This window comes from Pyxicephalus adspersus, chromosome Z (assembly GCF_032062135.1).
Source record: "Pyxicephalus adspersus chromosome Z, UCB_Pads_2.0, whole genome shotgun sequence".
In the NCBI taxonomy this organism is placed as follows: domain Eukaryota; kingdom Metazoa; phylum Chordata; class Amphibia; order Anura; family Pyxicephalidae; genus Pyxicephalus; species Pyxicephalus adspersus.
The window spans coordinates 662,392-675,561 of NC_092871.1; positions in this window are offsets into that span (position 1 = coordinate 662,392).

Sequence of the window (13,170 nt, forward strand, 5' to 3'; positions counted from 1 at the left end):
AATAATTGGCCAGATTTATTAAAGGTCTTCAAAGCTGAAGAAGATTCCTTCATCAGTGAACCTGGGTGATCCAGCAAACCTGAATTGGATTTCTTAAAAGTCATTTGTTAGCAAACGTTTTTAATCCTGGACCAGATCCATTCCAGGTTTGCTGGATCTTTCAGGATCACTGATGAAAGTGTATCCTTTCCAGCCTTTAGAGATTTAATAAATCAGGGCCAATGACTGTACAGGCCATGGTGACCCCAGTCACAGAAATGAGTGAATCTGGCATGTCAGTGGACACGGTGCTCACACACATTCTGATGCTGGCCAGCTCTTCTCTAACAGTATTTTGGCAGCGCCGTGGGATGGTTTGTGGCGTGTGAAACCCAAATACAGCCGATTCTGGATTCCTCGTATTGGCACCAAGCCGGACCACACAACAGACGATCCAAGAAACAAGAAAAGTCCCAACCAGCACACCGGAACCGATTTACAGGTTTTCTGGATCAGACGCAATGTACAGATCCCCTCCGCTCCAACACAGGGATGGCAGGATCCTACAATGTACAGATCCCATATGATATAATAGGATTCCTCACTGAGCAGATCCCATTCTCCCAGGACATAGAGATCTGTACAGCGCGTAACCCCTTCATATCCCCTGGTGTAGGAGTAAAGGGATCTCTTGGATCCATCATCTCACTCCTGTACTAGGATATATGAAGGGATTCCGCACGGCACAGATCCCCTCCGCTCCTACAGGGAGAGATTACACATTCCAATACTTCCTAATGGAAATCCAAGGATCCACTGATCCCTACGCTCCTACATTCAGCACTGTACAGATCCCTGGAGGAGTAATAACAACACCCAACAATTTACAGATCCCTTTCTCCCGGGACATAGAGATCTGTACAGTGCTCTCTGGGGTTAGAGCGGGATTCCTCCATAGTGTAGGAGAGGAAAGGATGGAATTCAGCAATGTACGGATCCCCTCCGCTCCGACACTGAGACATGACATGACTTTCACTTATATTAGATTGTAAGCTCTTCAGGGCAGGGTCCTGTCCTCCTGTGTCACTGTCTGTCATTTGCAACCCCTATTTAATGTACAGCGCTGTGTAATATGTTGGTGCTATATAAATCCTGTTTATTATTAATAATAATAATAATAATAATGATAATAATCAGATAATGTCTTTTTTCCTATTAAAAAAGCAGGGTTCCCCTAAAATTCAACCAGACCCCTATCCAGGAGTGGGGAGCAACAAATGTGCAGCCCCTTTCCTGTACCATGCCGGCCCACATACCCTTCCTCAATATTTGGGTCTCAGTATTAAGGGGCACTCTGCACATCTCCTCCTCTGAAGTTTGAGTTTGTTGGGGGTTATAGTGGATTGTGGAAGCCGCTAATAATAAAGAGGCGACAAGATATCTCCCAGAGAAAGGAGCGGAGGTGAATAATTACACCTCCCCCACCAAGAGATAATTAGAATATTCCCATCATTGGCACATAATGACAAAATCTTCACCGGAATAAAAACACAAATGTGTGCAGCATCAATCTCATCATCCAATCATGGAAATCAATAATCAATCAGGGGCCACATTAATCAACCTCTGCAGTGATGGCTTCTCAGTCCTCTCATTGTATCTGTCTCATGCAACCCCTATTCAATGTACAGCGCTGCATGATATGTTGGAGCTATAGAAATACCGATTAATAATAATAATAAAAATGAGTTGATGTAACTGATATAAACTGAAAGTAAAAGGTGTTCAATGTATTCGATGGAGGAATAAAAGGCACAGAAATGATCATGTGACCGTACGTTCCGCCATTACAGTGATCACATGTTAGCGCTCTGCTCATTCCTATTGGTCGATATAATTTTTGATTTTGTTGATTTTTTTAGCAAACGCTGGAGAATAAAATACATAAAGCAGAGACAATACACGGATTTTATTCTCCACCTTCAAATCAGTTTAATTTTAACTTATTTCTTTAAGAGATACACAAAAAGATTTAAATGACTCTTCTCGTGTTTTTATTTAGAAGTTAGAGGCTGCTTTTAGTGAAAGTGTAAATTGATGATTTTGTAGCAAGTGAATAAGATTCAATCATCTCAATATATGGAGGAATCTGACGTGGAGTGCTCAGTATTGCAGCAGACGGGGGGGAGGGAAATAATAACGTCCCGTAATTCTATAGAACTTTCCCCAATATTTAAAGGTTTGATAGAAGAAGTTTGAGGAGTCCTGAGGTCACTGGGGGGTCATTCTGCTCCCAAATATATTATAGGTGGGGGAGAAATCAAAATCAGTAAAAGGGGAAACTGACGGCTGGAAGGACGCTGATCATTTTAGCAATCTGAATATTACATTAAACAAGGAAGCCAACACGTGCCGAAGAGCTGCAACCCCTTCCTCTAATAATAATAATAATAATGATAATAATCAGATAATGTCTTTTTTCCTATTAAAAAAGCAGGGTTCCCCTAAAATTCAACCAGACCCCTATCCAGGAGTGGGGAGCAACAAATGTGCAGCCCCTTTCCTGTACCATGCCGGCCCACATACCCTTCCTCAATATTTGGGTCTCAGTATTAAGGGGCACTCTGCACATCTCCTCCTCTGAAGTTTGAGTTTGTTGGGGGTTATAGTGGATTGTGGAAGCCGCTAATAATAAAGAGGCGACAAGATATCTCCCAGAGAAAGGAGCGGAGGTGAATAATTACACCTCCCCCACCAAGAGATAATTAGAATATTCCCATCATTGGCACATAATGACAAAATCTTCACCGGAATAAAAACACAAATGTGTGCAGCATCAATCTCATCATCCAATCATGGAAATCAATAATCAATCAGGGGCCACATTAATCAACCTCTGCAGTGATGGCTTCTCAGTCCTCTCATTGTATCTGTCTCATGCAACCCCTATTCAATGTACAGCGCTGCATGATATGTTGGAGCTATAGAAATACCGATTAATAATAATAATAAAAATGAGTTGATGTAACTGATATAAACTGAAAGTAAAAGGTGTTCAATGTATTCGATGGAGGAATAAAAGGCACAGAAATGATCATGTGACCGTACGTTCCGCCATTACAGTGATCACATGTTAGCGCTCTGCTCATTCCTATTGGTCGATATCTTTGTTTCCTCTTTTTAATATTATTTTCGCCGTACTTTTCCTTTCTCACCTCAAACTCACTACAGGTGAAACATTTATAAAACTGGAACCCGCTGTATTTTATTATGTCGCAGGGCGCCGTCCATCCAGATTTCAGCAATTACCGAAGGATCTGTAGAAGTTTATTATCGCCGTTCATCGATCGCTGTCCGTTATTACCGTCCAATGGGCCGCCTTCCAGCCGGATTGGGAGCTGACAAGTTGCCGGTGACAGCTGTGATTGCTTTGAAGTTTGCTGAACCCGGATGGCGGCTGCCAGGTTAGCGGAATGCAGCAAAATCAGATTCTTATTAATGTAAGATGTGCGGAGTGCCTCCATCCCCAGGAATGTTGGCATCGGAGGAGCATTGGAGGGATGTTTGAAATTAAGTTTTGTGATATTAAAATGCAACCACATAATTATCACAATCAGGCGGATGAATAATACGCAGAATTCCTATGTGGAATGTTGGAGGATTTGTATCCGTGTGTCATTTTCCTTCCTGCTGTACGGATGATGAAACAACATTGCGGCATTCACCAATAAAGATGAATGAATCACTGATTTCACTTCTCTTCTGCTACTTCAATAAACTCGATGTGAAACCTTTGTAGTGCAAAATAAATCTTTTGTTTCCATAATTACATTCCTGAGGTGTAACAGTATACGGCGTGACGTCATCAGTCTGCTGCAGGCAGGAGGAGGCATTTCCTAAGTCTCCTATGGGTTACACTGTAATATACTTCGGTAATTTGTGTCAGAAAGTGAAAAGCTGCACAGACACCGGGATTCACATGATTGTGTCATCGCAGTCCAGGAAGTACATGGTGACCCCAGAACAAAGATGGCTCCGACCTTGTGGAGAGGAAAGCAGATGGGGCATTGCCGGGGAGACGTGATCTCTGTGAGATGTAATAAATACCTGGAAATCTTACACATCACTCATCTTTCTGCACTAAATATGAAAAACTCCATCTTGTCCCCATCTGATACTTAGCCCCCATTCCCTCAAACTTCATTGTGCTGCTCCAATCATCTACACCGAGTCTTCTGTACATGCAAACTGCCCCCATTCATTCCAATGGGGAGACATTATCATGGTGACATCCAATCATCCTGCAGATCTCAGCTCCCTGAAATAAATGGGCTGCAATATTCATGTGCAAGATAAAGAGGCCACTTCCAGGAAAAAGTTTGTGGACCTGGAAGATTTCATCAGCAGAGACCTGGGGGGAATGTTAGTTCAGCAGTACTCAGGGGCTAAGGGAAGGAATTAAAGGACAATTCTACCAATTACAGGTACAAGGTTGTCTAAGCTGGACCATTGTTTGATACAATGAGCTATAAATAACTTTTATTAATATTTTATTATATTTATAGCAGAAACAAAATGTTTACACTGACTTTCATTTATAATTCCAAGTTTACTGGATCACCCAGGTTATCCCATGATAGTTTATCTTCTTCAATTTCTGAGGAGCTTTAATAAACCAGGTCCAATATATCATGGGGCCCCATGGCAATCTTTTTAAAGGGACCATTTTCTCCTTTTAATCTCCTTGCAGTTGCTTCAGTGATACAGAATGATATTTACGTTCATTGCAATCATTTATGTAATCTTCTTGATATATGTAGATTTATTGTATCCAAGTGTTTTTATAAACCGGTATAGATCCCTGGAGATGTCTGGACAATTCTTGGTGGAGGTGGACTGGGCCCCGTAGTGCTCACAGATTCTATGAATAAAGATGATCATTCCTGACCAATGCAGACAAGGTGAATCTTTTTCATCTGTTGGTATTTCCTGTTAACAATCAGAGCTAAACATACAAAGAGGGGAAATCGGCAAAGCTTTGGGGTTCCTCCTGAGTAGCTGCCCATGCAGGGACTGAATATTTCTTGTTATATTTCCCGTTTTCTGGCCCGGCATTCTATGTTCACCCCGACGTGGGGTCAGACCTGAATCACTCACCTGATGCGTCCACCTTTCATTCCCTTCATATTGCAGATCTGTCAGACTTAGGTTCAAGTTCTAAGCTGCTGCTGGCTCTCCTCCAAGTTGTGATATAGTTGGGGCCAAACACAAACTGGAAATGATGTATTTGTGGGGTTCATTCACCCCTTCAGATGGGCCGCGCACCCCAGGCTATGCTCCTCCTAATATCCAGCAATAATCTGCAACCTTCAGATATTTACATTACCAATGGCTTCCAAAGTGCAGCAAGTGACCGCCAATCTACTGAAAGATCCCGGAGAATGCTCCAAATGGGAAGATATTATTAATAAACAGCGCCAACATATTCCGCAGCGGTGTACATTAACTAAGGGTTGCAAATGGCAGACAGTGACACAGGAGGGGGAGAGGACGCTGCCCTGAAGAGCTTACAATCTAGGAGCTGGGCACGACATGTGAAAGTGAATATTGTGTATTAGCGGGTAAATATAATATTTTAGGAATGGGAGGGGTACGTTTGCTCTGTCTGTCATCACCTTATAATGGAAACTTATTGCAACACTGTAACAAAATGGGATCTCTTCATAAAGCAGGAATCTGACATTTCCCCAAACATTCCCCATTGCCATTGAAACACATGAACCTGGAAGATTCCCACAAGTGAATGTTGGGGGAATGTGTGATTCCTTGTTTTATGATTGTAGGGTTGTGCTATATTGCCATTTACTTCCCCTCACAGAGCGCTGCAATGCTCCGCTGTGTGCAACAGATGAAGATGTTCCGCGCGTTCATTAACAACCAAAAGAATGAAACATTTTCTTGAAATAAGTCGCCCAATGCAGAGACGCCCGGCCATGGCGCCCCCCTCAGGTTCAGCTCTGGAAGTTCAGAATCTTCCATGTGAATATCAGCAGGCAGAGCTCCATTCCTTCTCGGATATTTCAGCAATAAATGGCGGGAAGTGTAAATTCTCGCCGTCGTGCCACTAACTCGTTTTGTCTTTTCCGTGTTGCCTCTTCCTATCGGAATGTTGCTGCTCTGTGTTTAATGGAAATCTATATGTTGGTGTGATGTAGAACATGAAAAGTGACACGCTCTGGAGAACATATCCGTAAAATGGAAAATAACAGAGAGATGAGTGACAGAACAAAGCGCCGGGAAGCGCGCAGCGAATCTAACCCACTTTTACATCTAAGAAAAATATTTGCCTGCAGGGAAAATATTAATTAGTTTGTCTACATGCAAAGAGATAAGTCTGCGCCATGGATCCATCAAAAGGGCCCGGAATAAATAGCAAAATGGAAATTGTCTGCAAATTGACAGTAAACTTGGCAATCGGTGAAAGGGTAAACAAGTTAGTTGGCATTCAAAGCACTCGGAAATCACAGCCGCTGTCAGTCGGCATCTGCGCACACATTCCGCTATTTGACAGAAATTAACATTTTCACGGAAATCTTTGTTGCATCCTAAAGATTTCCCCCCTCTCTCATTAATTATTGTAATTGCAGATTTACAGGCTTTCCTGGAAACATCACAAAGAGGCATTAAAGGAACACAAGGTCCACTTCTTTGTAATCACCGATCGCTGGCGAGGGGATCGGCCGCCGTACGGAGCCATAAAGAGGGGCGGAATCAGATCTCTGCTGTGAATGGAGAAGATTTGGGGGGGCTGGAAGTCATTGTCAGAGGAACACCTGGGGGCCACACCACGGGGGAGGGGTCCTTGGAGGAAGTCTTGAAGGTTTGAGTGAATGCTGCAATAATTCTAAATTAAAGAGAACCTGTCACCTTGCATATTTAGGTAGCTGGCACCAAACTACCCAATGTGGGAGCCCAGAGGGAGGCGGGACACGACCCCCATCAACAAGTGACACTCATTGGCCCCATTGGCTGCTTCATCATGGGAGGAGGTCACATGCTCCCCCATACCCAACGCACCATGAAGGAAAGAGCAGTAGGGGGCACTGGTGAGTGAACGATGATAGCGGCAGGAATAAAGGAGTAGTGTCACTTTCCCTGTGAAAGGATCCTTTAATTAATAATTTATACAGCTTTATAGGTAGGATTGCTATTCTGCAGGCCAGGATTTCACCTATAGGCATCAACAGTAAGAAACTGACACTTCCCTATAGAGTGATTGGTGATTGGCACCCCCCCTCCCCCATCATTATCAGGAATAAAGATTCACATATCCGCCTATTTACATATTGTCACATTATTATTAACAAGGTAAAACAAAAATAGTTGTTATGGCACTTGTGGGCCTTACATTGGAAATCGGTCCTTGATCATGAACAACCACCAGTGAAATGGTAAGAACTGTGAATACTGGTGGGGAATTCTCATTGCTGAGTCCCTGGGAGATGTAAGATGTCATTAGACTTACCAGGAAATATATATAAGAGTTTGTTGGGGAGGGCAGACAGGTCCTCTTTATAGTTACATGTGATTGTTGGGTGTCAGGGGAAGATTTCTTTTTGCACAAAACTTTTTATTTCTTGCAGATGTTTGCAATATTTAAAGCCGCAGTGCTGAGCCAAGGCACCTCTGCGGAGTGAGGACTTAACTCTAAACCATCCGAGCCTCCGGACATAAACCCAGAAATGGGAACACGAGATGACTCGGAGGTCACCGCAAAATCCTAAAAGAACCAAAAAGAGACAAAAGAGCCCAAGGGCCCAGCTGGCTGAATGTTCTTGGAAGTTAGGTGAAAGTTATATCAAGTTGGGTGAATGTACTTTAGGTTACATGGACCCTTTTGCAGTAAAACGTCCCCCCCCCCATTCAGAAATCAAAATGTCTACACAAACCTTTAGGTGAATAATTCACCTTCTATGGACTTCGGGTTTCTTGAGAATCAATAAAAGAATCTTCAAATCCTGAACCCGGAGAAAGCAAATATCTGCTATGTTCACCAAACATTCACATTCACCCCTCTTATAAATACCCGTGGACCCAACGCACCAATGTTCCTTGATTCACACAGAATGAATATACAAATACTTTGGGTGATTGAATTGCTATGAACATTCATTATAAATGTACCCCATAGTGTTCCTTGTGTTTCTGTATTGTCTCTTCCATGTTTTATCACCCGAGCATTTTACAATGATAACATTTCACCCGAACTCTTTGAGTTTTGACAAAGTTTCAAAGTAAAGTTGGGCCAGGAATCTGTGATAGAAAAGAGATCGGCGGAGGGCCTGGGGGTATAAAGAGGGCGCAGAGTTCAAGGAGAGGTCAAGGTCAGGATTGGTGGTATCCGAAGTATAATGAGAGGGTTTTGGCAATATAAGAAAGTGGAGATGGGTGGGGGATGGTGAGGTTAGAGATCTGGAAGAGGATTCCCACCCTCCCGCTCGAGTTTTGAGTTGAGTTTGATCCACGTATGCGAGTATTGGAGGTAATTGGGGGAGGGATTTGAGGTCCTCGGGGGCGGTACTAGCGATGGAGTGGGTTGGAGAGTCATCTATGCTAGTTCTCCAAAATGATTCAATTTGTCAGAGAGTGGATGGTGATTGGTGTGGGGATCGTATGGGCCATTTATAGCGCTCCCGAGGCAGTGGGGTTGCTCCTGGGGCCCCATGCAAGTTACGGATCCCTGGTTAGAGGAGGTATATTGTTGTAGGGTAATGTTTGGTTATGTGCAAAGTTGAGTTATAAGTTTGTAATATTTGCACCATACCCGGAGGTGACGTTATTGTGTTATAAGGGAAATGGAGGGGCAGTTATGGAAAGGATGGAAGGGTATTGTGCCGGGGAGCGGGTCTGACCCGCATCATGAAATCCCAGGGTGACTAAGATCCTCCATGCAGGGGTAAATCAAGGTGTAATATTGCCCCCTCCAGAGTTGGGTCTTCTTCTATCAGCTGTCTCTGACCTCCGTTCTTGTATGTCATGTGACCTCATGGATCCCCCCCCGGAGCAGAATGGAGGTGAGTGATGGTGGGAAGTTGCACAGTGCAGGAAGATTTAATGCTGGAGGGGTATTATATATCTAATTCCCTGCGTTGTATGTGGAGTGCTGGGGAAGCACCGGGTATCAGGGAAGCTTCCCAGGTTCAAATCTTGGCCAGGACAATATCTGCATGGAGTTTGCAGATTCTCCCTGTGTTAGTGTGGGTTTCCTCCCAAATTCCAAAATCATGTAATTGGGTTAATTGGCCCTGTATTGCACTGTAATATGGACATATGACTATGGGGGCATTAGATTGTGAGCTCCTCTGAGGGACAGCTAGGCACATGACTATGGGCTTTGTACAGCGCTGTGTAATATGTTAGCGCTATATAAATACCGTGTAATAATAATACCAATGTCAGTGGCTGCCTCTCCTTTAGCTGTTCCATTGGTGAGAAGGAATTTCGGATATTTGCCCCACATGAGTACAATTGCCATAGCTGGAAGGTATTTACAGAAACTCAAGACTGAAATGAAATATTTTTTAAATAATAAGCAGACAATAATATGTGAATGTGTAATGAAAGTGCAGTTCACATGAAGTTGCAGAGCGGTGATGAGAAAGCTCCGTACAATGGGAAGCCAATTGATGAATTGAGTGGGGAATCAGCGCAATCACTTAGCTGTAACGGATCCTCATATCGCGGTATTTGGATTTCTCCTCTATTTATCCCGCTTAATAGGGCCCAACATTGTCTAATCCGGGGCCTTTTATATGGAAAATGACTGATTTTATTGCTCCTCCATTTAATGACTGTCCTCTTTCCTCTCTTTATCTCTATTTGTTTGGAACGTTTTGCAGAGATATTCACCTAATTTCTAAAGAACAAACAACTCGGAAAGGCCAATCCATTTTCATGCTAATTCCTCCAGCTGTTTGGCGTTCCAGCGGCCAGATCTGCATAAAAATGAAAGTGCACGTATGATAAACATAGAAAAGGACAATAGAATGCAAATCACAATCAGTCATTGGGAAACCGCGGACGCAGCCATCAAAAGAAAAGAGGTGAAAGAGGAAAAACAATGGAGGAGCATTTGATAAAAGTGGCGAGGCGTCGATGGGCCGTCGCCTCCGCTGATTTTGCTCTCCACGCGTCGGCGCTTCAACCGAACGACTCTCTGAAATATTTCAGCTTTTCATCCGCCTTTCATCGTCGCTGCTTTCTATTTATCTTTCTCGGTGCGCAACCAACGGTGAAAATGTCAAAACAAAGGTCCGCCGTTTTCAATTACGGGTCGCGGCTTTGTGACTTGAGTTTGACTTTCTGATATAAAATGTGACTTGTGTAATCTGCGCCGGGTTTAAGGCTTATGGCATTGTCTGAGGTTTTAGAAGTTTGACACTTGCTGTTCCTATAGATTGGAGAAGAGGGAAATGGCCTAAATATTTCCCCAGCGTTATAAGATCTGAAGTCCAAGTTCAATGTAGAGTTCTGCTTAAATTGGCCAAATTCATTTCAGGTTCATCAAAATGAATGGAGGGAAAGCCTTACAGTTAGTTTCCTTTAGAGTAGAAAAGCCTGTGCCCTGCCAGCAAGCTGCAAAGAAGGGCCCTCTGAGGAGGTCCGACACACCCCTGAGGAGGTCTGACAAGCGCCTGAGGAGGTCTGACACGCCCCTGAGGAGGTCTGACACGCCCCTGTTGTTGGAGCGTCCAATCAGCTGTAGTGCTGAGTCATTGTAGTGTTTGGGGAAATGACTTCATATTTATTCCTAAATGTTAAGCAGAATGTTGTTTCACTGATATGTTGTATAATCATTCCCAATATATAGAATATGGAATATACACTGGTAGAATGATTTTGTGCATCTCATGGTGCCCATGCAGGAAATGCAGGCTGCAGAAATAGCAAATAAAACCTAACAAAGGATAGTCCGCTCAGTGACGAGTTAATTTGTCCACTTTTGTTGCACCTTGCTTTTACAGAACTCAAAATACATTGTAACCAATGGGGATCCTTCATTAATGGAGTACCTCAGGGGAGGGGCCAGTTTTGGGAGGGATCATCATTTGCAGCAAATTATGATGAAGAAGGAATTCTTGGTGTGCAGCTGAAGATCTCGGCTGTTATGAAGAATTGACTGCGGAGTCCCTGAAATTGTTCCCTTCCTTGCTAAACGCTGATTTGGAATATTGGATTTCTCCTTTTCCTGAGCTGTATTGGCTTTGCTTCTATATAAAGGTTTGGGGGTGCTGGGGTTCCCAATACACGACTATTGGAAGAATCAGAAATCACCGATTGGCAGACAATCCCAGCCACAAGTCTGCACCTGTAAAACCAATGGCTCCCATTCCTGACCCGATTAATGTTCATGTCTCTGATCATAGGGCCCCACTGGAGTGCTGGAAGAAGTCACCCGGCTCATAGGGACCCCCAGTACTTGGCACTAAATGTGGCCCTAAATGTGGCCCTCCCTTCTTCTGATTCCACATTCTGCATTAGATGTCATTGGTCAGAGCCCGGCACATTGCAAAGAAAGATCTCCACTTCCCTCTCCATTTACAGCAGTCATATTAGATAAAATGGTCAGCTGTCAACTGGGGCCCTGGAGAAAGTGGGGGCCCTGCCCTGTCCCCCAACCCCACCACTAAAACCAGCCTTGGGCAGTAATTTAGGCGAGGGATTGCATTATGATGTGCAGGTCCAAATGGCTGCCACCACCAAACATTTACAATTGGGTTGGGGGGACCTTTTGGCTGGGGCCCATGGCGGCTCCCCCTTTTCCCTAATGGTAGCTAAAACCCTGGATAAGAAAGCCAAACAGGAAAGAACACCAGGCAATCATTTCACAAGCAAGGTTGCTGGGGGTTCCTAGCAATGAGCAGTTTGCACCCCTCAGGTCAGTTTAATGATTCTTTTGGCTATCTGTAAGGGTGACATTCTTCCCACTGGCCAGCAATGTAAGAGGAATTCTTGCCACTGACCCCCCACACTAATGTACTGTGATCTGTGGATATAATAATTATAGGAGGGGTTCCCTGAGTCCTGAAAGTTATTTTCAGGGTTCCCCCATGTTAAAAAGAATGAGAAATGCTGTTTTTGTGTATGCAATAATAATCCCCTTCCAATGCTGCACTGAATTGGGCTCCTTTATATTTATATTCAATGTATTTATTATGAGGTTTAGGATGATCGCCTTCCTTGCCTTAGCCTTGAGCTGGGATTGGGACGACGTGGGATTCCTAACCCTGTGCGCTTGCTGCTGCATTTCTCTGGTAACACCTGAAATTTATTCTGTCTTTTAAACCGTCACTACATCCCCCCCCCCAATGTGTGTTACTTCTCCCACCTCCTAGATTGTAAGCTCTTCGGGGCAGGGTCCCCTCCTATGTGTCTGTCCGTATTCATCTGTCATTTGCAACCCCTGTTTATTGTACAGTGCTGCGTAATAGGTTGGCGCTATATAAATCCTCTTTATTAATAAAAGGATCCCCCATGTTATAAAAGTTGAAAATTTCGATTTAACGAGGGCGCTGATGGACAAATAACTTCATTTCTTCACACCATCGCCATCAATGCAATTCACCCAAATGGTGAGTAAAGTATCCCAATATTCACCACAATTTGGCCCAGAAATATCGGAATTTCCCAGTTCGCCGAGTAGATCCGCCAGCAGCACGGGCGAGGTGTCACTTCTCCGACGATTCCATTTGCCTTGGCACAGCCAGACTATAATGAAGCATCTTTATATCAGCAGGTGGCCCGTGTTTTCATTTTAATCAGTCTTATATTAATACAATTACAAAAACACGCAACCAAAAGCTCGCACTCTGACCGAAGCAAGACGCATAAATATTCATGGCTTCAGAAACATTGTATCATTTTAAATTTCACCCTTTTGATTATAAAAAAAAAGAGAAAGAAGCAAAACTAAGCATTGTGCTGCTAATATGAGAACAGCGGGCGGTTGTGCCCTTGCCTGGAGGGCATGTCATGCGTTTCTGCAGCTAAGTGTACGGCCGTCAGCTTGGCAGCCATGACAGACGCAGCTCCCGCCATTCATTTCTTCCTTTCATGCCTTCAATCCAAACGCCGCGTATTCTCCGCGGGGAGGCATCAAGGTCTTTTCGCCTTTATTTCCCCCTGCCGACT